The sequence below is a fragment of the Aotus nancymaae genome, unplaced genomic scaffold, assembly GCF_030222135.1.
Source record: "Aotus nancymaae isolate 86718 unplaced genomic scaffold, 86718_ANA_hifiasm-v0.15.2.pri h1tg000003l, whole genome shotgun sequence".
Taxonomy (NCBI): domain Eukaryota; kingdom Metazoa; phylum Chordata; class Mammalia; order Primates; family Aotidae; genus Aotus; species Aotus nancymaae.
In genome coordinates this window covers 55,486,329-55,510,771 of record NW_026988414.1, presented here as the reverse complement: position 1 = coordinate 55,510,771, position 24,443 = coordinate 55,486,329, and the positions used below count along the sequence as shown (strand labels likewise).

General features: G+C 45.7%; 1 long non-coding RNA gene and 1 other non-coding gene across 2 annotated transcripts in view; one reads left to right on the top strand and one right to left on the bottom strand.

Moving 5' to 3' along the window:
• The window catches only part of LOC135274907 (uncharacterized), a 34,772-nt gene extending 18,989 nt beyond the window's left edge, over positions 1 to 15,783 (top strand). Inside the window, exons 3-4 of the long non-coding RNA XR_010342652.1 lie at positions 13,836 to 13,869; positions 15,167 to 15,783. This is a non-coding gene — a long non-coding RNA (uncharacterized LOC135274907). The remainder of the gene's footprint in view (positions 1 to 13,835; positions 13,870 to 15,166) is intronic.
• The window catches only part of LINC03041 (long intergenic non-protein coding RNA 3041), a 66,762-nt gene extending 48,539 nt beyond the window's left edge, over positions 1 to 18,223 (bottom strand). Inside the window, exon 1 of the transcript XR_010342653.1 lies at positions 18,142 to 18,223. This is a non-coding gene — a transcript (long intergenic non-protein coding RNA 3041). The remainder of the gene's footprint in view (positions 1 to 18,141) is intronic.
• Positions 18,224 to 24,443: the final 6,220 nt, after the last annotated feature.

The following is a 24,443-nucleotide window of genomic DNA, read 5'->3' as shown; positions in this document are numbered from 1 at the left end:
TTGTCTAGGACTTTCTGGCAGGCCACAAGCAGTGATCATGGCCTCAGTATCCCTGTGACGAGGGAGGTCCCACTTTTGGAAAGAAAAAGGGTGTCTTTCCCAGCTCCTCCAGGGATCCATGTTATATGTGTTGTGTGCTTTATACTTCTTTCTTTGTTGCCAGGTTTGTCTTGTTGAAGTTTGCCTTGATTTGACAACGCTTACAGTCTAGTCAGATTGAAGGGACAGAAAAGAAATATCAAATTCTCAGCCTCAGAAAAGACTCTCGATAATGTCACTCAGAGCCAGCATTTTGGCCACACTGTATGCTCTAAACAATGCCTTTATACATTAACTTTAGGACTGAAGCCTGCTGCCCTCATTCTAGAATGTCCTGTCCCAGATCATTCCTCCTCCTGGTTCAGGTCTCAACTCAATGCCATTTACCCTGACCACCGGTAAGAGGCAGGGCTTTGTACAGCTATGCATTTGTTCCCAGGCTCTCATCGGTCTCTGAAATTAGCTTATTTTTCTGTTTACTTGTTTATCTCTTTCCCCAACACTAAATGTCAACCATGGAAGGGCAGGGATCTGTCTCTACTTCTCCTCCCTCCCTGGACCTACAATGTGCCTGGCACATTAAAAGCACTCAAGATTACTTGTCGTTTTCGTGGATGAGTAATGATTTCATCTGAGCATCACGGTCTGCTTTAGAGCAAGGGAATGCTCACCTCCGCTTTAGAGATGAGGCACCTACATCTCTGCGACACTCGGGGATTAGCCTGAAATGACAGGCAGGCCTGTAGCAGAGTCATGACTCGAATCTAGGTCTTCTGTCTATGATCTGGGAAGGAGAGTGAACTTTTGCCCCAAACTTAGGTCACGCGGGTACTCTTAAAAACAAGGGCCCCATCAAAGATTATCAACTGCCAGCTGCTTTGGGTATAAAGGCCTGATTCAACCCTGAATCTGTTCCCTGTACCAGAGATGAAAACTCATTTACAAGATGAACTTGCAGGTGTGGCCCAAGACTGCTTCCTGCAGCAGCTTCTGCGCCTCTGCCCGGGACCCACGCTCAACCCTGCCTGGCCTTGCCCTCGGGCCACGCTGCCCTCTGGGTCCCTCATTCCAGGAGTCTCTGGCCTGGCTCTAGACTTTTGGCAATTTTTCTGATGTCCTAATTTCTTGATCACCTGTGCTGACACGATCCGATTTCCTTCAATATGTCTTTTTTCCACTCCTGGGAAATTTATGTCTGCTCCGGCATATGTCCCCATCTTCCTTTGTGAAAAGAGAGGCAAGGAGCAGGAGCGGGGGAAAGCCTTTTAATATTTTTTAGCGACGTCTTCATGTTCTATCAATAAATTGCCTCTGCCAGGTTTTAGAGGCACTATTGGCTCTTGTACTGACCTCTTGTTCCTTCTGTACTTGAAAAATGCCTTATTATTTATCTTAGCCTCTCTCGCAATCTTTTCATTCCTCACCTTTGCTTTCCTTATCATGTTTTTGCACTTTCTTAACTTTGTGCTGTAATTTCTCTAGCTGAGTCGCTGTCCGATTTTTTTCATAGTTTCTCGCTTTCCTACTTTTGATTACTTCCCCTACCACTACCACATCGTCTTTGAGCTATTTGTTTGGCCTATTCTCTACACTTCATGTATTTGTTGCTAGGTAGCACATATTTTCTTTGGGCAGTTTCTATTCATTTCTCTCTGATTACGCTCTTCCATCGGCGGCTGTTCTTTTCAATCTCTTCCTGCCCTTGGCTTTTCTTGGTAGGAGCTGACTACTTTATTTGATCTGGGATCTCCTGCATGTCCTTCAAAGAGGGTCCTAATGCCTGCTGAGTTTTACTTGGGGTGTGCATTCCTTTGCTAGGGTTGCCCTAACAAAATACCACAGACTGGGTGGTTTAAGCAACTTATTTTTTTTTTTTTTTTACGTCTCTGGAGTTTGGAAGTCCAAGATCCAGGTGCTGTCAGGGCTGCTTTCCTTCGAGGTCCCGCTCCTTGGCTTCTGGAAGGTCACCCGCTTGCTGCCTCTTCACAAGGACTTTTCTTTATGTGGGCACATCCTTTGTGTCCAAATTTCCTTTTCTTATAAGGACACCAGTTAGATCACATTAGGGCCCACGCTGATGGTTCCATTTCTAACGTTATCATCTCTTTCAAGGCTCTAGCTCCAGTCCAGACTAAGACACTACTCTATAGTGACCACAGTTTAGGACCCTCTGCATACCTATGGAATTTGGACACGAGATGAGCCCAGTTCTGACATCTGTAACGTCTCTGTTCTCAGTTGTTCGACGAAACAGCACAGTGAGTGTGTCTCTCTCCCACCACGGGAAGCTGCAGATAACAGACAATTACAGTGAACAGAAAACCGAGAATGAAGGTAATGGCAGAAACTACCAGGTCAATCAAAGTGTATTCAGCCTTACAGGTGCCTGATGCTGTACTATTTTCTGGAATTGCAATGGTAAACACGATTACATATGATTAACATGTTTACCCTTATTTTAGGATTTAAATTATGATGGAGAGAGCCATATTAAGATAAATTTTTATAATATTTTCGGTGTTAAGATAAAGGTTTGTACAATTGGAGCAAAGAGAGCCAGTAGTCTGTTCTGGATGCTGATGGCAGATTTCCTGTGTTTCCAGAGTGTTCACACAAGTACATGCACCATTGTAAATATGCCAGTCATCCCTCCCCATCCACGCCCACTCACACCTTGAAAGGTGACATTTGGCTGGATGTACCGGCTTATGCCTATAATCCCAGCACTTTGGGAGGCCAAGATGTGCACATTACTTGAACCCTGGAGTTCAAGACCAGCCTAAACAACATGGAGAAAACCCATCTCTACAAAAAATTATCCAGGCATGGTGGCAGTCACCTGTGGTCCCAGCTACCTGGAAAGTTGAGGTGTGAGGATTACCTGAGCCTGGGAAATCCAGCCTGCAATGAGCCAATATTGCACCACTGCACTCCAGCCTGGGTGACAGAGTGAGACTCTGTCTCAAAAAAAAAAAAAAGACAAACCAACCCAAATTCCCATCAATGATAGACTGGATAAAGAAAATGTGGCACATATACACCATGGAATACTATGCAGCCATAAAAAAGGATGAATTCATGTCCTTTGCAGGGACATGGATGAAGCCAGAAACCATCATTCTCAGCAAACTAACACAAGAACAGAAAACAAACATTGCATGTTCTCACTCATAAGTGGGAATTGAACAATAAGAACACATGGTCACAGGGAGGGGGACATTACACACCAGGGCCTGTTGGGGGGTGGAAGGCTGGGGAGGATAGCAGGGTAGTGGAGTGTTAGTGGAGGGACAGCACTAGCAGAAATACTGAATGTAGATGATGGGGTGATGGATGCAGTAAACCACCATGGCACAGGTATACCTAAGAAACAAACCTGTGCGTTCTGCACATGTATCCCAGAACTTAAAGTATAATTTAAAAAAAAAAAAGAAAGAAAAGTGACATTATATACCACCTGCACTTACCCCTTCTGGCTCCAGGCACCAATTTACCAATCAGATGTCAATGACCTAATCAGAGCCAATTGGGTTCTCTGTCCTGGGAAGTGGAACACTAAGGGATGGAGTCTGGTGTACCCACAGGATGATGGGCACTTGACCTGAAAGGTCATAGGGAATTGGTCCTGAAGTTGATGCTGGAGCAAGCCAGGAATGCCTATGAGGCAAAGACAGGATTCCTAGGCCCCATGTAACAGGAGAATGGACCTCAGGAAGGTGGGGAGTGGACAAGGCACGGAGCTTGGAGGATGGAAGTCCCTGTGCCTCTATCTGGAACTGACATTGGATCACGGTTTCCTGGGTCCAGTCCCCACGGCATCCCACAGCACTTCTTTCCTCCTCCCTTCTGGTAAGAGTCTCTGTTGTACCTCCGTAGTAACACTCCTCATAACTTCAGCTCAATTAACTGAACTTTTTTGCTCTGCAACCAGAGCCTACATCATAATAACCTTGTGGTTACCCAACTACAGTCTTTGGTACAATTTTTCCTTCTTTACCATCAAATGTCTGCTCAGTCTTCATTAACCAGTCTCAGTGTCACCTCCTCTCTGAAGCCTTCCTTGGCAGCTCTCTCCCTTATGATCCTTCAGGATTCTGTTCATAATCATTGAATTGCAGTGTAATTTATCTATTTATAAACATTTCATTCTCAGACCACAAGATCCTCAAGAGCAGAGCTCTGGTACCCACAAGGCACTCAGGAAATGTTTGTGGACTTGCCTCAGTGGCTCTGAGTTGGTTCTAGAAGCAGCCTGCCAGTCAACACACCATCCTATCTGCTGCTCAACCTTCTAGCCACTTGAGGGGCTCTGAGTTTACACTGACCTCGCTGCCTCACCTCTTTACTCTCCACTCTGTCTTTTCTCAGTCTTCCTGGTGTCCAAGCTTGCCTGCTTGCTGTGTCCCCTGCTCTGTGCAAACTTGACTACCTTTGGATCGGTGACAATTCCAAGGCGACCCCCTGGGGCAGGGCACAATCTGTTTCCCAGGGTTCTAGAACTCTTTGCTGAGTTTTGGCTCCTCTTAATGGCTTTGTGTGGTTGCCTGGGGCCCATGCTACCTGTGTGTCTGCTCGTGACAGCATCCTCCACCCGATCAAGCCATCTGTTTATTTTGGCTGCATCTCCGTCTTTATGCTCCCTCTTCTGAGAAATAGTGAATGGTAGCTACTCCCTTTAATCAGCCAGAGGCCCTCACTACCTTGTCCATCGGAGAAAAATTGACTCCAGGACTGTAGCAACTTTCTTGCATGCGAGAAAACATCAGTGCTCATTTGCTCAGCAAAAACAACAAAAACCTCTTGCTCTGCTGAGACAATGCTCCTTTATGGATTGCAGGGCCCCCTAGCAAGCCCACCGGGTTTTCCTGCCAACTGCCAGCTATATATCCAAGCTGCTGACTCACCCCCTGTCAGCCTGGGGCAGCGGGTGGTGATTGGAGAGTTTCACAGCCTCAAGATGTTTATTTGCTTTACTTTCTGTTCTCAGATAGGGCAGGTTTTGCAAGAGGGGTTTCTGCCAGTGCACCTACTTTGCTATCCTCTGTACTGATAAGTGTGTAATTGCCTGGGAGAGCAGGGACTTAAACACACTGGGGCTCTGACACTTTTGCCTTCACCTTGTGACATCTTTCTGACCTCTGCTTTTGGGAGGGGGAAAAAAAGACAGAGAGACAGATTCAAGTTCAGCCTTGAGAATTTCAAGATGGACTCTTGCCTCTCTCTGAACCCCACCTCTCGTGCAGATAGCTCCGGATTTTTATAGATGCTGTGCCTTCTTGTTGATTGGTCTGGAAATGAAGTAAGAACTTCCAGCTAAAATATCCCTGGCTGGTTTCACATGCCCAGGCTGTTTCTGTTCCCCGCAGGAGTGAGCGCTGGATGTCTGGCTGGATGCAAGTCTGTTCAGGATGGATCAGTCTCTGGAAAGGCTCCTCCTTGCTTGAGACGAAAGAAACAGCATTCCTCTGCCAGGCAATATCTCAGACTGTCCCTTCAACCTCTGGCTGTAGGGCAGGACAGGGACCGAGGAATGAAGACAGCTTCCAGCCCGGGCTGAGAGCCCTGAGTGACAGCCGGGGAGTGGACCGTGCCTGGCTTGACTTTCTTCTTCTCCATGGCTTGCTTCTTTCTCCATTAGGAAATCTCAGCACATCAAAATATTAGCTAAGGAGATACTTTAATCTGAGGACAAAGTGACACCTATTTAAACTAATTTATTAATACAGACAGCTAGAAGGTTTTTGCACCTGACCATAAATGATACCCCAAAGCTGTTCTATGAAAACCTGATTTTGTGATTTGGGGCAGCCTAAAAGTATGTGTAATAAAAGAGAAAGAGCACTTAACCGGGAGTCGGGAGCCTTAGTTTCTAATGCTAGACTCATTATTAATGATGTCACTTTGGGCAAATCATTCTATTTCTCTGGCTTCATTAGTGACCTCAGTGGGAGCAGCCTTAGCAGAAAAACTGACACGGTAATTGCCAAATCCATAGGCTAATTTTCATTCCTCATCCTCCTTGACAACTCCTCCACGTTTGGCACTCTTAATGGCTCTTTTCCTTCTCCGGACGGTCTCTGCTCTTGGCTCCTGGGACCCAGGCTCTGTGAATTCTTCTTCCCGTTCTCTCCCAGCCCTTCACACTCTTCTTCTCTATCCCCCACAATCCCCAACCCAGCACTGCCTGTCCATTGCCTGGACAGCTCCCAAAGCTGTCTCTTTGCCCCTCTTCACCTCACACATCTGTCTTATGGATAATCCTGTCCACTCCAACCGATCCAGCCACCATCACTTTGCAGGTAACTGCCATATCTCTCCCTCAGAACTCTCCCCACCTCTCTCCTGAAAGCGGACCAGTCCTTCCAGCAGCCCGGAAGATGTCCTGTCTAGTTGCACACTGAGCACTTCAAACTCAGTCTCCCTTGACCAAACTCATCATCTTCTGGCATGTGTCCGACCCAGCCCTTGAACCTGAATCCTTGGGGTAGGCCTGTTCTGCCCTGTATATTTCACTCAGTTTCAGGAGCTATGTTGTCTTTCAAGCCCCACTTTCCCTAACAAGATGCTGCTGCCAAGTCTACCTGAGAGCCATTCCTGGCTGCTGCAGTTCAGGTACTCAGGGGTTGTCACCTGCACCTATGACACAGTACCAGAAGGAGTGAAGAATAGGTTTAGCTGATGTCACAGAAAGCTGAACTTGCCGTGGCTTTCACCAAATAGAGTCTGATATTTTTCTCACACAATAAGAAATCCAGAACCAATATGGCAGCCCCACAATGCCTCCAGGGGCCCTGCATGTCTCCTGTCTTTCCAGTCAACCACTCTTGCCATGTGGCCATCCTCAGTGTGCTTGTCACCTCATGGTCACAAAATGGTTGCTCTTCGTCCACATCCACATTCCAGGCTAGAAGACAGGGAAGGGCAAAGGAGAAAAAGCAACTGCCTCCTGAATCCGACCCCTTTCGAAGAGTTCTCCTGGAAGCTCCGCCCAGGGAAACGTCACTTGACGTTTCATTGGCCAGAACTGTGTTGTCTGACCACTCCCTCTGCAAGGAAGGTTGGGAATGACAGTGGGGTTTTGTTTCTTTTGTTTTCTTTCACATGCAGCACACATTGCCTCTCTGAATAAAACTGGGGTTCTGTTAGGAAGGAAGAAAATTAGAACTGATAGTGAATAAGCAAATAACTGTGTCTGCAACAGCCTGGCCTTGGTCTCCTAGCAATCAATCTCTTCCCCTACTTCTCTACCCGCCATGTTCCTAAAAAGGGATTGGACCATATTGTTCCCCTGTTCAAACTATCTGTGTTTATTCCTTGTTGGCTACAGAATAAAGAACAAACACCATAGCCCACAGTCTGGGTCCCATCTTCTTTTCTATGCTCTCCTCTTGTCATCACCCCCTCCCCTGAGAACACACCATAGATCCCACAGAAATCTCCGTGGTTTCTTCTTCCCACAGTGCCGTGCCTCTGCACATGCTATTCTAGTGCCCTACTGCCTTTCTCATCATTGGCCATTTATTCAGCCCTCATTGCTGGGGAGGGAAGAGGCATATATCAACTCAGATTTCTTCCTTAACCCTTAAAAGACAGACCTTCCTCACACTTCTGAGTCCTCCCCAGTCCCTGTGGGCTCCACTCCATGAGACAAGGTGCTCCGCCTGAGAAGACAGAGCCTAGCCTTCAGTGGGTCACATTCCCTAGAGGGTGGGGTAACTGAGTTGAAAGAGAACACAAATCCTCAAGCATGGTGTATTCTGCTTGTGGCTCTCTCAGGGAAGCCCTGGATCACCCTCATTGCTCTTATTCACAGCTGCTCCCTTGAGTAAAGGAAGCAAAAAAATCTAGGGCAGCAGCCTGTCCTCAGCTGTTCACCCCACTTCTGTGATTCGTCCATGCAGTTGCTTTGGGAATTCAGCTCAGAATCTTCTCAACAGACTTAGAAGTCTTTCTTGTCCTCTATGTGGACAGCCTGAGCACAGAGTCCCAGCACTGCTCTCATGGAAGTTAGGGCCCCCAGGCCTAAGGCGTGTATGTGAATTTTTACCAGAGCTTTGCATTGTGGTATAAGCCTGCACCAGTCATCTAATAAAATCAATGCTGTGTTTTTCATACAGCTAGGGATTCTTGCATGCAGACAGTGGTGTGCTGATCAATGTTTAACAGCTGGCTCCGGGGGCAGGGTAGCTGTAGGAGAAGAGCTCTGGATTTTGGAGATTGCCAATGTCTGTGGTGTAAATACTCCCACATGGCTAAATTCAAGCCACCAATGCAATACAACTGAAAATGTAGCAGGAAAGAGTTAGGCACAACTGGCTCTCTGGGCCAGTGATCTGGCTCCAGTGCAAAGCAGGAGACCCCAACAGGGGAAAAGGATGTGGGTTCAAGTCTAAACACCAAAGCCACATGCAGAGCTCAGTTACCACCTTCTTAGCCACATCTTCTCTAAACCTACCCTCATCCTTCAAATGGATCCCTCCTTTCCTGGCAATTACACGGCTCTGTGATGATTCTTCTCCCACAGCAGTGATTTTAAAAATCTTTTGGGCAAATGAGTTCACTTTTCCTCGGTGTATATGCCATCAATCATTGACACCACAAACAGACAGTGAAGGCTTTTCATGAACAACGCCCTATTGAATCCTCATCTGATTGAGGAAGCCACCACACCTTGGGTCACCACTAGGCGTCACTCTTTAGCATTGGGAATAGACAGGGAGCCTCAATAGCACTTAGCACATAGTAGGGCTAAATGCCCAGGTGTCAAACACATGGAGGAACCACCAAACGTGGCTTAGATGCCCCTTCTTGGGGGTCCCATAAATCTTGGAAATCAGCAGACATTATCATCCTATGTACCTACATTTTGTAGCGTCATGTGGTAGGGAGTCTTGTGAGTAGGTAGGATGTGCTCCACCTCTAGGTCGTTCACTGTAGTATTCTGAAACCTAGTACCGTGCCCAACACGAAGGAGGTACTCAGTGTACATCTGCAGCATGAGAGATGGGGCAGAATATGCAGTACTCTAAAATATTCCCTAAGGAGATTTAGTTTCGTTTCTTTTTTCATTTTCTTCTTTTGTTATTATTACTATTGTTTCTCCCACAAAATTCCTGCTTTCAACATGGTGGTACCAAAAGAAAAAGAGAGAGAGAAAAGAGTTCAATGAATGGCAGCTTCCAGCTGGTTATCGCTATTATTTAAATTTTGGCTTTATCTTTGTGGGCAACTGCAGCCTATGATTTAAGCTATCTCTAGCTGAGCAAGGGCTGTGCCCGCCCACCCACTCGTATTTCCAGAATGCACTTTGCTATGTCAATACACATTACTTGTCACATTGCCATGAGTCTGAGAAGTTTGATCTCCGCTCTTAGATTGTTGTCATGTGTCAAATCATACAGCCCAGGGGGAATGACTCCATTGCGCAGGAAAAGCAGATGTCCAGCCGTGGTCAGACTGCCTCAAAGATAAACACTGCTGTGTAGACCAAAAGAAGAAAGGTCGAAAAACAATCCGAAGCCTCAGACACTGTAAGCCTTCTTCACTTTCCTTTTCTTGCCACTCTGAGGCTTCAATTTTATCAGCATGTGCAAATACACATTTTTCTTCCAACTGACCTTCCGAGAGCTTGTCCCACAATATGGGACCAGCTTGAGTAGGTGGCCCCGTCATTGGTGAAAAGGGGTGGTATCTATGATACCCTCAGCTGGAAGCCTCCACCCACAGTCCTCCGCAAAATGAAAGCTCAGAGAAAACGTAAAAATACAACTAAACTCAGGGAAGAAAAGTCCACTTCAGGGAGTATGAGCTACCCAAGCAGGAAGGCTGAGATCATTGTTTGCTGCTGCTGCTGCTGGTGGGTTTTCTTTTCTATTTTTGGAGGTCGGCTAAAAACAAACAAACAAATGAATACTAGTTTTCTCATGAAAGAAGGAAAGGGCAGAAGTCAATCTCCTGTTTAAAGACACCCACACGCTTGAAGCAGTATCCTAGAAAGGCAGATATAGTGTAACTGGGTGTAGCTTAGCACGCTCACACGGCATTTTTACCACACCTCCCAAATCCTCAATGGCTGATCCCGTGGTATGACAGCAGCATGCCACACTCATTGCACCAGACAAGGATTAGAGAGTAAAATTTGTCATGTATGTAAATTGTAATCACGGTGGATGGTTGTATGTGCTCATTTAGGCATTTTAACAGTGTGTGATGCTATCCTCTCCGCAGGACTAATAAGCATTAGCCATAATGAGGTCAGTCAGTCAGGCATTATCAGGGGATTTAATTGGGACATGGGTCTCTGCTGAAGTGAAAATTAATAACTTTTGTCAATGTTCTGGTGAAATGTACTGTCTTATTAAACTATGAGGGTCAATTAGAAAGCATTATGTAATAAAGTCCCCAGCAGCAGAACTCAAATTGAGTTATACCACAGTCATTATTCCAGGGCGAATGCATTTGAAAATGGAAAACCAGAGTGCCATATGGAGGATTTGGGTCAGATTTACAAGCATTGCATGTTAAGGCTTCCACAAGAAGGAAACAATTAAACGTAATACCGAAATAAATCAGCGCGCCGAGCGGGCTGTGCAGGGCCGTGAGCCCGGGGCGGGCCGTGGCCCTGGAGTTGTGACACTGCAAAACGGCACGGTGTCGGGGGGTTTGCAGGGGCTGCGTCAGGCAGTGCCGGCCTGCAAATCGCTCCGAGTGCTTAAAATCTGGGGCACACCTGGAAGGCTCGGGCCTGCACACTGACTCATATAAATAACTCTTTATTGTGTAGCTATTAAGACGAGAGATTGCTTTTATTAAAGTGCAAGTTATTGTGGCACAGCAAATTAAAGAATTTTAAAGCATACTAAACAGCCACTGCTATTCCCCATTCGGTCATGTTTTACGGTTCTTTAAATGGGCAGTATATTGGTAGGGAGATATAAAGTCTGTGCCAAGACTGGAATCTGACACACGGTTCAGGCACTTTTGCTGGCCAGGAAGGATTGGGAGTGTGGAGCAGAGCTGGTGAGGACCTTGTCCTGGGCCTGAATGTGTGTGTAGGGGTGGGGGTTGGTGTGTGGTGGCGGAGAGGCAGATGTCCCCTCTCCTCTGGAAGACTGGGGAGGTGGCTCTTGTCTGCTGCATTCTGATAGAGAAGGTCATCTTCACACAGAGCAGAGTTTTAGAGATGGTCTTCGAATAAAGTAGCTAGAAGTTGGAAGAAAAGAAGGAAGGGAGGGAGGGAAGGAGGCCTAAGTGCAGAGGAGCGGTAGTATCCCGTTACTAAAGAATTACAGCTTCCTCCAACTTTCTTTTCTTGACCAACCCCATTCTCTTTGAACTTTCGCTTCGCTAGTGAAGTGAGCTAGGGTCTGATTATTTCCCCATTTATCCCCAATGTTGATTGTGTTTCTCGTTAAAAATACATCGCAAGAATGCCCCTTCTTGGCCCCACGTCATCCTGGGACCTAGCCTGTCCCCTCCCTCCCACCTCCATGACTGCTGCTCCAACCTGAGCCTCTGCCACCTCCGGCAAGGCCCGACAGTTGCAGTTTTCACTCTAGCCCCCTCCTACCCATTCTCTTCTCAGCAGTCGCAGTAACCTTTAAAAACACATGTGTCTGCCCATGTCACTCCCCTACTGAAAAATCCTTCAATGCCTTCCCTTTGCAGATAGGATAAAACCCAAATCCTCTCAATGGCCCTCAGAGCCCTCCCTGAAGTATCAGGGCTCACCTGCAGGCATGCTTCCCCTCACACCGTTCCCCCAAGTTCTAGAACATATGAAGCTCTTCTTCTACTCAGAGCTTTTGCCCATGCAGTTCTGAGACTGGAATCCTCTTCCTCCTGACTGCGTGTGGCTGGTGCCTCTCAAGCTTAGATAATTCTCTGAGAGGCCTTTCCTAACCATTCTACCTAAAACAGATCCATCCAGAGCTCTCTGTAACCTCACCCCAGGGGTGTTTCTACCATAGTACCTACAGTTTCTAATTTAAAAACAAACCAGACAACAGCAAAAACGAAAAACAGACTTTTCAGTGGCCTACTCCTTTTTTCTCCGACATCTTCCGTGATCTGAAATTCTGTGATGGCCAACACTGTTCTGTTTTGTTTTCTACTGAATCTAGTAATGGGGGCAAATAGCAGGTGTTCATTATATGTTCAGTGAGTGAACAACTCATTGAAATAGAAGATTGCCTTAGTAGAGAATCTAAAGCTTATCCACCTCAACCTCTTTATTTTACTGAAAAAGTGTTTCCGAGAATGGTGAAATAACATGCACAAGGAAGACCATCAGGAGAGTTGGGGGCTAGGGTCTGGTTTGCCCTCAAAATGTTAGTTTCTGGCAGAGCACCTGATGACTCATGCCTGTAATCTGAGCAATTTGGGAGGCCGAAGCAGGGGGATCACCTGAGGTCAAGTGTTGGAAACCAGCCTGGCCAACATGTTGAAACTCCATCTTTACTATTAATTAAAATACAAAAAAAAAAAAACAGAAACAAAAAACTAGCCAGGTGTGGTGGTGCGTGCCTGTAATCCCAGCTACTCCGGAGGCTAAGGCAGGACAATCTCTTGAACCCAGGAGGCAGAAATTACAGTAAGCCAAGATCACTCCACTGCACTCTAGCCTGGGTGACAGAGTGAGACTCCAACTCAAAAGAAAAGTTAGTTTCTTACTTCCTTTGCCCAGTCACCTAGTCCTATTTAACCACACCTTGAATTTACCTCTACTGGAATAAAACTGAATGTTTCTGCCCTCGAAATTCATATGTTGAAATTCTAACCCCCAACATGATAACATTAGGAGGTGGGGCCTTAGGGAAGTGATTAGGTCTGAGCAGGGAGCCCCGGTGAGTAGGATTAGTGCCCTCGGAAAAGGGAACCCAGGAGTTCACTCACCTGCTTTCTGCCATATGAGGACTCACTCAGAAGTCAGCAGTCTGCAGGTGGAAAAGGGCCCTCACCAGAACCTGGCCATGCCGACACCCTCCTCTCACGCCCACAGCCTCCAAAACTGCGAGAAATAAGTTTCTGTGGCATAAACCAAAGATTATACCTTTGGTATTTTGTTACAGCAGCCTGAACTAAGACAATCACCCTAAATTCTACAGTGAAAGCACGTTTAAAATAAATGCAAAGACTAAGGCTGTGCTATCAAGAAGAAAAGAGACGATTGATTTCTGTTACGTTCATGCAATGGAATACAGTGGAATGAGAATGAGTGAACCAAACCTAAAAGCATAAAAACTGTCAAATCACAAACACATAACATTGACTAAAAACAACAAGTCCCGAAAGAATACATACATGGTGATGGCATTTATATGGAGTTTAAAAAGTAAGCAGAACTAAGTGATATGTGGTTAGTGGATATGTGGTCAAACTATGATACAAAATAGGAATAAGCAATATTGCTTTAAAAAATAAAAACACCATTCAGATAGTGGTTCCTTGCCATGTGTTCAGGCGATGGAAAGGAAAGGGTCCGGCATGAGCAAGAGACCCGGGAGTGGAGGGTTGGAGGGTAACAGCGTTATTTATCTTTAATTGGGTGGAAGTGTCATGGCTATTCATCTATTTCTCATGCGTCCTTGTTTGTAAGTTTATATTTAGAAAATAATTGATAAGTTGAAAAAAAAACTAAAACGAACATGATTTCACCTTTTCCCGAATACACCCCATGCTGGCAAGAAGAGCTTCCTCCCCCTCCTTCAGGGAGGCCTCAAAGAGCTTCACCCCAGCTGCGCATTCGCTTTTCTTGTTTCTGTGGAGGGAAGACTAATACTCATTTTCATCTTCAGGTCTACCAAATGAGAAACTGAGGCAGAGTACAAGGTAAGTCTCTGGAACCCAGAACAGCACTCAAGGGGCGAATGCTTTATACCTCAGCAGATTCACTCATACCATTTGCATACAATGACCGCCTGCAGAACAGGCCTAATGAAACAGTGTCAGTTTATAAGGCAGGCGACAGTTTCAAAAACCAGATCATCTTTGCACCCAGGCTTTCGTTCTCTGACTGTGCTGGGGACAACCACAAAAGCCACGTATTCTAATATTACTCTGCTTGTGTTCATTTCTGAGTCTCTTATGAGGCTCTGTCACATACATGACCTCATTTGATTCTCCTCATGACACGGTGTGGAAGACACACAGCAGATATTTTAGTTCTCATTTCAAGAATGCTGTTCCCTATATATTTTGATGCCTTTCTTCCAGCTGTTAACACCCATTTAATGCTGACAGAATAGAATCCCTGCAGCCTGTTCCTGTGCCAGGTCAACACTGTACAAACAAACAAACAAAAACCAGTATTTGGAAGATGATGACTTTGGGGGCATCGGGCAGGGCCCCTAAGTAAAAATAACCTCCTTACTGGTCCTTCCACTATTAGCCAACTATTCCTTGCTATCTTCAAGGCCTTTTCACCTTTTACAATCTGTTATCAAAATGCAAACACCCCTGAGAGTAGCCACTTCAAAACCCAACCCCTTAATGATCTTCATTAACTGAAAGTGGGTGGGAAATGGGAGCCGGCACCAGGGCAGGAGTGGGCACTGGGGAAGGGAAGAGGAATGAATGAAGGAGGAAGAGAAGGAGACAAGGAAGCCCAGAGGCAAATCATGCCAACATCACCCTTTGGTCCAGGGCAGCCTCGCCCTGTGTTTCTGCACAACCTCATTGATGTCACACTCTCACTTGACTTGAGACCCTGGACTTGCCGCTAGCACGGGACGCCCTGAGGTGGCCAGTCCATGTCCCTCTGATGATCTGCCACATGCTGATGTTTCCCTCCTTGAGCAATTCTGCTATGCTAGTGGAGGAAGTTCCCACCATAAGGGTTTCTGGATCATTTGTGTTGCTGGTTTCCCTGGGCCACGCTTCTGTTTCCGGAGAGAGTTTTGGCATTGGGCTCCTTCTGATATGTCAGGCTGAAAAGTGAATTTGAGCCAAGAGTTCTGTTGTTTCATTTCAGTTATTTATGAGAAGCTGGTATTTTCTGCTCACAAAGACAATATGAAATTTCAAAACCTAAACATTATCAAGCTATTGGGATACTAGTGAGAAAATAGAAATTGCAAAGTATTTCTCAAACAGTCTGAATAATTTTCCTTCACTATTTTTTCCCCAGGAGTAATAACAAATAGAAATGCTACTTGTCTTTTGGAATCCTTTTTGCTGAAAAATATGAAGCGATTCCAGAGATAGTCTGAACAGAGGGACCCCATCAGTACTCGGTCCTATAGGAAAATGCAATCTGTCTGTACCTTCTTCCCAAGGGGTCCAGCGAATGAATGAAAGAATAAATGAATGAACAAACCATTCAGCTACACACGCTGAATTTTACAGAGCAAATGCCTGCTAGTTATGCGTTTCTACCCTAGCTTGAGGCCCAATTATTTCTTTATCTAAATAATGTGGGTGTTTTCTTTGATCATATATGTAATATGTGCTCATTATAAAATGCTTAGAAGATACAGAAAAGTATAAAGAAGAAAATAAAAGTTATCCATAATCCTACCCCACAGAAAAGTCTTATTAATATTCAGGTTGATATCATACACCTGTTCTTCCGAGCTCAGACATGTTACATGGCTGAGATCTTGCTGTGTATACGATTGGTATCTGTATTAGACAGAATTCTAGACGGTCCCGGAAGCCACATGCCTTTCTGTAATCCCCTCCCCCTTGAATGTGGGCAGGTGAGACCTGTGACTCTTCTGGGCCATCACTCTCCTGGTTTGGTTATGTTCCATGGCACGACTTTAAGGGAGGGAGATGATCCTAGGTTGGCCTGACCTGTTCAGGTGAGTCTTGACAAAGATTGGGCTTTTCCTGGAGACCGATACGAAGCATGAGAGGGACTTGAAACAAGGGAGAGTCTCCTTTGGTGGCTATGAAGATAGAGAGCCCCACATGGCCCAGAATGCTAGAGGCCTCCAGGACCTGAGAGCAACCCTGGGGTGGACATGCAGCAAGGAAATACGGACCTTGAGCCTACAACCACAGGAACTGAATTCTCCCAAAAATCTGAATGAGCTTGAAAGAAGAGCCCAGTTCTAGATGAGAACACAGCCTGGCCAACACCTTAATTTTGGTCTTACGAGACCCTGGGCAGAAAACCCAAACAAGACTGCTGGGGCTTTTGACCTACAGAATCATGAGATACTAAATGAGTGTTGATATAAGTGGCAAATAAAATAATTTGTTATGCAGCAATAGAAAATAATATGACGTTCTGTTTCTTCACTTCACATTACCACTTGGACTTTGTCTCCTATTAGCGTTAACTAAAAATTTAATATCAATGTCTAATGTATATATTTGGATTATAACCAATGTAATGAGTCTGCGTTTTTGGGCATTTAAATGTAGCCATTACAGGTGTTAGGGATTTGTTATTTGGAAGTTGTGTTGCGTTGTTTTATTTGTGTTTGTTTCGACTTCTGTGGTCACATGAGAGAAAGATGAAACATCTTTCTTAACAACTACTGTGCTTTAACCCCAGAGAGAGGGAAAATGTACTTCTGAAAGGTTTATTTTGCTTATTTAAAGGGGAGTATTGTACTTTGTGAGAGGGCTTTGTGTTTCAAAGGCAGAGGCCCTAGACATCTGTAGGCTACGTTGTCCAAGGAAGAGGATGAAGGATGTGGGCTGCAAACGTTAAACAGGTGGGCTCCTCCCTGGCGAATGACTCCCCAAGACTCGGAAAATAAATAAGACTTGAACTGTGACCTGTGGTAGAGATATGGCCCTATCTGAGCCCAAAGGTCTGGGTGACTTCAGAAGGGCACTGCTACGTGGCTGTCTATGTGGCTGACACCACGCACTATGGCTAGAGAGGCTCTGCCGACCCAGCTGGGGTGGATGAATTCAGAGCTCTCTTGGTTAGTATTGACTTCTATCAGATTTCATTTCACTTTAGAAAATATAGAAACGTGGCATTTCATACATTCCTGGGATGTGGGACATTCCTACTTGTTTCAAAAATAGTACTATGATATATAATTCCACATAAATATGTAATCATTTTTATTATTACTTGAATAGACTTCTAGCAATAAATCCAAAGATATACACATTTTAAGGTTCTTTGTATAAATGATAAAATTAGCAGATACCTAGACCTGTAAGCAAAAGTATATATAAGACGCTGGATTCATCATAAAGTCTCTCTTTGGCCTCTGCCCCCAAACATCCCAACATACCAACTCCTAAAGATCTAAGGCCCACAGGAGCACATCCAGGCGCTGGCTGGGCACTCATCAAGGAAACCAGCAGTGTGCAGACTACACTGCATAACCGCGGTGACAGGCAGGGCCTGGGGACATACATGCCACCTTCACCACCCATGGGCTGGGCGAGCTTGTGTAGTTACTTCCTGGGGCTTCCATACAAAGTACCACAGATGAGGTGGCTTCAACAACAAACATACATTGTCTCATAGTTCTGGAAGCTAGAAGTCTGTGATCAGGGTGTTGGGAGGGTTGCATCTTTCTGAGGACTGTGAGGGAAGGACCTCGTCTAGGCCTCCCTCCTGGCAGTCACTGGCATTCCTTAGCTTACAGATGGCCATCCTCCCTCTTCTCCCTGGGTCTGCACATGGTCTTCCCTCTGGGTCCAAATCTCCCTGGTTTTTCTACCGGTCATATTGGATCAGGACCCATCCTAATGACTCCTTCCTAACTTGATCATCCACAAACACCCTTTTCCCAAATAATGTCACATTCACAGCTGGGGAAGATTAGGATTTCAACATGTTTCTTGGGGTCAGGGACACAATTCAACCTATAATACCTTGACAAGTCTCCTATACTCTCTAATGTACTGTTTCCAGATCACATCAACAGGCATGACACTGCCTTCCCCACTGTGAGGATTCAATTTAGATGACAAGTGAAAAGATAGGTAAATGATAGGTAGAGCATTTACCCAGTGCCTGGCCCATGCTTGTTACTCAATGAATATTGGCTAAGTTATCAGTGAAAATTCTTGCTAGAAGTATCTTATGACACACACATGGGATACACAGAAACCCATGCTCAACTGGGCAAGGATGTGCGTTTATGTGGCCCCCCAGTGTCCCTAGAGAAGATTCTCTCTTACTTTTCAAGTGTCTTTTGCCTTTTTTAATCCAGCCTCTATAAGCAGGTTGTTTGCCCAGACACAGACCTCTCTCCCCCAAAGCCCACTTTGGAGATTGGAGCCCGCCTTCTGCTGCTAGTTAGTTGTTTGAAAAGTGCTGACGCTTCTCTTCATCCACCGTTCCAGGACTCCGTGCCAAGGCTGCCCACACAAGCAAGGCTCACCCTGCATGCCAGGGTTTCAGAAAGTGGACCTGGCACCAACCAAGCGTAGGAAGAGAGGCCCTTGTGATGCAACCCTCACACACATACACACACACACACACACACACACACACACACACCCCAGCCAGAAACCAGAGACTCCAATCAGTACTTTTAAAAGGAATAAAAATTGCTCAATCTCTTTGATGATATTCAAAGAGTCTTTTTTAATATATGAGAAAGCACATTCTAAATTCTTAACACATCTGGTGTCACCCGCTCTTTTTTACCCCTCTAAACCCTCTTAATTCCATAATTTAGAAGGTCTTAAGACACCGAAGGATCTCACTGAGGCGTAATTGGGTATCGTGTGCTCTCTAAGTTGTATCTGATGCCCCACCTCATCCCAGAAACTTTTCCACTGAGCTGGAAAAAAAAAAGGTTTGGCGGTTGGGGGAGCAAGGACGGTGCCCTGCCTGCTCAAGTGGACTCTGACAGGAAAGCTGAGCTGCCTGCAGGAAAATGTTTGCTATTCATTTTGCCCTGACACTTCAGGAGAGGAGCACAATTTCTTTTGTGATTGGAGGTAATGTAATCTACAGGAAAATCAATGTGGGCTGACAGGAGAATCGCCCAGCTGATCTGCAGACCAGAGACACTGAATCACAGCAGCTGAAGGCAGCGTGGCAGCGAGGCAATTCCCGCAGCCTCCGGGAGAAAGTGGTCTTGGAAAGCTCACAACCTAGGGTGCTCCTAACCCCAAAGGAACCCGTGGACCCAGCTGCCCCAGCCACCAAGAGTTAGGTAGCAAAGTGCTCAGTTGTGGGGACAGTGCTAGGGGTGCAGAGGGCCATAGCATGCCCTGCTGAGTTACTGAGAATAGAGAGAGACACACAGAAGAACGGAGAGAGACAGAGAACCTGAGACTGTAAGATACAGACAGAAAGAGATAGGGAGAGAGTGAGAGACAGAGATACACACACAAGACAGGGACCTCCGTTTTAAATTGTCTCCTGCTACAAATTGTCCTTTACTACTTTTTAAATTAATATTCAGGCTATGTACTCACCATCCCCAAACAGCAATTACTTTAGTAACTAGGAAAGAAAATGTTGCAAAAATAAATAAATAAGATAGACTTAACAAAAAATAGCTCTCGCCACCCCAAAAACATCTGTGCATCTGCTGGCCTCTCACTGGCCTGGTTCAGCTGACTCCAGCACTCACAGGGGCAGCCGCAGCGGCAGCACCAGCAAAGTTAGCAGGTGTCACCCCAGTATGGCTGCGAACTGCTTCCCAGGACTCAGAGACACAAATCAGAACAACGGGCCCAGGCTACCCCTCCCCATATGTCTCCTGTACCTAAGCCACAACCCCTCACAGCCTTCTGGCCCTTGGATGCTGGCTTTAAGGCATGACACACACACACCCCGCAACTTTGGAGGTGAGGGTGCTTTTCTAGAATCTGTATAACCTTTCTGTATAGTCAAAACACCCAGGCCATTTGTTATTACTACCTGAAGCATGTGGAAAATCGCATTTGGGAAAGGAGTGTGTTAACTAACAGCCAGAGCCCAGACGTGGAGCACTGGGAGAGAGGCTGGCGGTTCCCACCGGTACCCGTCGGTGCCCGTTGCTAATCTCTGACATCAGGAGGAGGCCAGAGAGGCCCAGAGTGGGATGGGGCAAAGAATTGCCGACACATGCAGGCCTCTCGGTGGCCTCCTCCCTCCTGCCTGTAACAAAAACCATCCCCCATCTCTCCTTCTGCCTGGAGCGTGTAACAGGCCTCTTCTATCCCCTCACAAACTTCCTGGCAAAGCCTTCCTATTTTGCCTATTATGTTCCTGGCAGAAACTTTTAAAGCCACCGAGGCAGCAGTCTCAAACACAGTCTTTTCAAAGACTTGGGGGCAATTCCGAGCCTGAATTGGCTCCATTTTCTTTCCCTGTGCAGTCCCCGCTCTGCAGTGGAGCTGACAAGGGCTCTGGACAGCGGGACAGCGGGATCCAATAAATCTGAGGCCTGTCTAGGTGCTTCATTTATCAAGAGGCCTAATTTACCCAGGCCCTTTAGACTAATTGCAGATTTGCAAAAACTGCTGAGAGTGTAGAACCGTGTATTGTGAGTGTCCCTTGCCATATTTCTGCTAATGTGTTTCATCTGGAGTACATAAAGAGGCAGGGAGGCTGATTTTAGACACAGCACTTTGGGGCTAATCCAGCTAAATGATTAGCCCTAAAATTCTGCAGTGATGTCATTTTCCCTACAGTGCTCTGCCAGTCGGGTTGTTTGCTTTATAGTGAGAAATATATACTCGCAGTCACAGGCTCGCTGTCTCGGCATCACAGGGAACTCTGCCCTCTGTGATTGACTGGAGGAATCACCAGTCTGCCCACAGCCTCTGGGTCGCTTCTCAAGATGACAAGTGTTGCCAGCAGGAAAACAATCATGGGAAAATGTCACTTCTTTAAGGCACTCAGGGAAGCATCACTCTCTGCTAGCACGCACACACATCCGTGAGTGGGTTACAGGGGAAGTCACCCAGGTTCTGGGCAAGGGGCAGGCCCAAGCTGTGTGGGCATGTGTGAGTTACTTGACCTCTCTGAGCCTCAGTTTTCTTCTCTCCAAAAGAGACCAAAACACCTGTCTTACTCGATGCCCCAGGACAGCTGACAAGGTGGTTACCATGGAGTTTGGAGTCAGAGGGTTCAAGTCCCAGCTCTCACATTTCTGAGCTCTGGTTACTCACCCACCCTGAGCCCTGGGCTCCTGCTGCATAGATGTGGATAATAAAAGTAGCCTTCCGAGATTATTGGACTGAGCACTTAGCCAGCATCCGGCTCTGCACGCCACAGAGTACAGTTGCCCAAAAAGTAGTCACTCTGACTTGGGTTAATTGGGTCCATGTATTTGTTTCAGAAAGAAGAGCTGAGCTGCAGTTGATGGTTTTAAAATACATTCTGTGCCCTAGGAAGTTATTTTCCCACTAAGGGCAAGTAGGTTTGCACTTGGTACAACGTCAGAATTTACAGATCAAAGTTCCTGAAGTTGGTCAGGCTTTCTATATTTCTTTGATATACAGTCCACCCTTGAACAACACAGAGATTAGGGATGCCAACCCCCTGCAGAACCGAAAACTCACATTACTTTTGATTGCCCCCAAGCTTAGCTTCTGATAGCCTACTATTGACTGGAAGCCTTATCAATAACCTAACAGTCAATTAACACATATTTTATATGTTATGTGTATTACATACTATATTCTTACAATAAAGTAAGCTAGAGAACAAGGAAATGTTATTAAGAAAACCGTAAGGAAGAAAAAATATATTTACTGTTTATTAAGTGGAAGTAGACCATCATAAAGGTCTTCATCCTCCTCGTCTTGAGGCTGAGTAGGCTGAGGAGGAGGAGGAAGTTGGTCTTGCTGTCTCATGAGTGGCAGAGGCAGAAGAAAATCCACTTACAAATGGATCCACACAGTTCAAACCCATGCTGTTCAAAGGTCAACTGTATTTTGGATAAGGAGCAGAAATATCATCTTTCCATGTAGCCAAAGCCTTCACAGATTCCAAAGTACATATCCTATCTAATATTTATAACATTTACTAAGTGCCTGGTTATGCCACGCAATGTAATGTAAGTGTTTTACATACAACTGCCCGTCCAATCTTATCCTCATCTCTTCAAAGTAAGAACTATTCTTATCTCTATCTTAATGATGAGGAAAGTGATGCTTCACGAGATTAAATAATTCATCCAAGATTGCACAGCTGGAAAGAGGTACAGTAGAAACTCTAAGCTTAGTCCAGCTGCCCTAAAGTGGATCCTTTTAAACCAGGACATTACACAGAAGCAAAACGATAGAAAGGGACACCTGCAAACCTAGGACACAACCCAGCAACGATTTACTGAGTGTCAAGTACTTTACTAGGTACTGTCCACACAGGGTCTCTAGTCTTCCCAGCCATGCTGCAAAGTAGTTGCTGCTGTTGCCCCCATGGTACAGATAAAGAAAGTAAGGCTTGTGTATTCTCACAAGTTACTCAACTTACAACTGGAGGAGTTGGGAGAGGAATTGAAGGCCAGCTTCCCCTTGAGGCGGCCTCTTAAACTCTGTTCTGCTGGGAGGAGTTTCAGCCCTTCAGATAGGCTTGTAAAGTAATGCCCATGACGGGATTGCTGGACCCATCATCTTTAGACACTGGCTGTGGTCCAGTTGTGAGCATGATCTTCACAACTAATCCAGAGTAAATGAGGTTATGCTTTAGACACCTTCACAAAGGCCGATGCTTGCCTAAAAACTGTAGGACACAATCGTTTAGCCTAGAGAATTGTTAAATAACAGCCCAGGAGAAGCTGAGGGCAAAGCGATTCGTGTTCTAAGAGTCTGGGTGTTAAGTCATCTTATTAATTGACCTTTCTAGTGGGAGTGTTTGTCCTGATGAGTAAAAGCTTGAAACAGACACAGCACCCAAATCCTGGAGACAACATTTGTCTTGCATCCCCCACCTCTGATTAAGCAGCTGGGGGCATGGGCCAAGTTGCATGATGGATTCCTCACACATCATACCATAAATTTACCCCCGAGGGCCAGGTGCTGTGGGTCCCACCTGTGTCAGCATGCTAACACGCAGCCTCAGAACCATAACATAGTGTTCTTGGGGGAGGCTGAAATTAATGAAACTCTAGCTGACATTTTGAGCACGCACACACATATCTCAAGATTATCCCACAAGTATATTTCTTGTGGAGAGAGTACTTTTTCCATATTAAAAGATGGCATTAACCTTCAATAGTCCATCACTTGCTTTAATCCTTTCCACCTGTAAATATTTCAGATAAAAATATCACATTGGCTATGCCTGCATCTTACAAATGTGGCTTAGATCCGGGCTTAGGGGGAGATGACAGGTTGAACTTTTTCACTTTCAAATATCCATCAAAACTAGAGCCAATGAGTAGTAGTGGAGGAAGCATGGAATCTGAATCTGAAAGGCCTGGGTTCAAATCTCAGCTTCTTCATTGCTAGCCCAGGGAGTTTGGAAAAGTTGCTTGCCAGTTACCGCCATCAGTTTTAGAGTTTCTGCCCTGCAAAAGAGGGCTTTATACACTTCGTCTGTTCGGAGGAGGTGCATTTTCCCGTCACTGGCCTGAGGATGTGGCTTTTAATTTAAGTCACCGTAAGCATGAGTTGCAGCCCTGTTCCTGGCTTCTTCAAGGCACATCAACCTCATCTGTGAAATCAAGATCATTCCTTCTTTTCCAAGCCTTGAGCTTCAGAGATGCTGCGTGTATAATCCAAGCACCACACTCCCATCATGGAAGGCAGGCCAAGTGCAGTCCTTTTGTAAATTAAGCTCAAGGCTCTGAAACTAGGGTTGCAAAATGGCAGCCTGTGGGTGAGTGCTATTCCAGCTATGTGTTTTATTTGACTTGCACAAGTCTGTTTATTTGAGCCAGCCTTTAAAAATCAGGAAATTTTCCCATAAAAACCTGTATTTCCAGTTCCTCTGGACAAAGCCGAACATCTGGGCACACAAGACAGTATTTCCACAGATCAATAGCCAACAGGACCTACAAGGGATTGGGAGCTGCTAACTCTAGCCAGGCAAGCTCACTCCATGTTCCACAGACCCCAGTTGTCAGCCAGCATGTGTCCGTACATCCGCCACTTCACTCACATCCACTTCTGGCTTCTGTAGCCCCTGCAGTTTGAGACGTCCAGACCCTTGCTTCTCAAAGTGTGGTTTCTGATCCAGCAGCACCTGGGAATGTGCTTGAAATGCAGACTCTCAGGTCCCGGCCCAGGATTCTTAACAAGATCTTGAAGTGATGAGTGTGTGCATGAAGCTTTAAGAAGCTCTGATCCAGAAGGCGGGCAGCGATCTGAGGCCAAATCCAGCCAGCTACTTTGGTAAATTAAGTTTTCTTGGAATGCAGCCATACCCATTGTTTCTGAGTTGTATATGGCTGCTTTCACTTACAATGGCAGAGTTGAGTAGTTGCAACAGGCCTCAAAGACTAAAATACTGACACTCTGGTTCTCTTTACAGGAAGGTTTGCTGACCCTTGGTCTAGAAGAATGCTCTAAAAAATATATTTTATTGTCAGTTT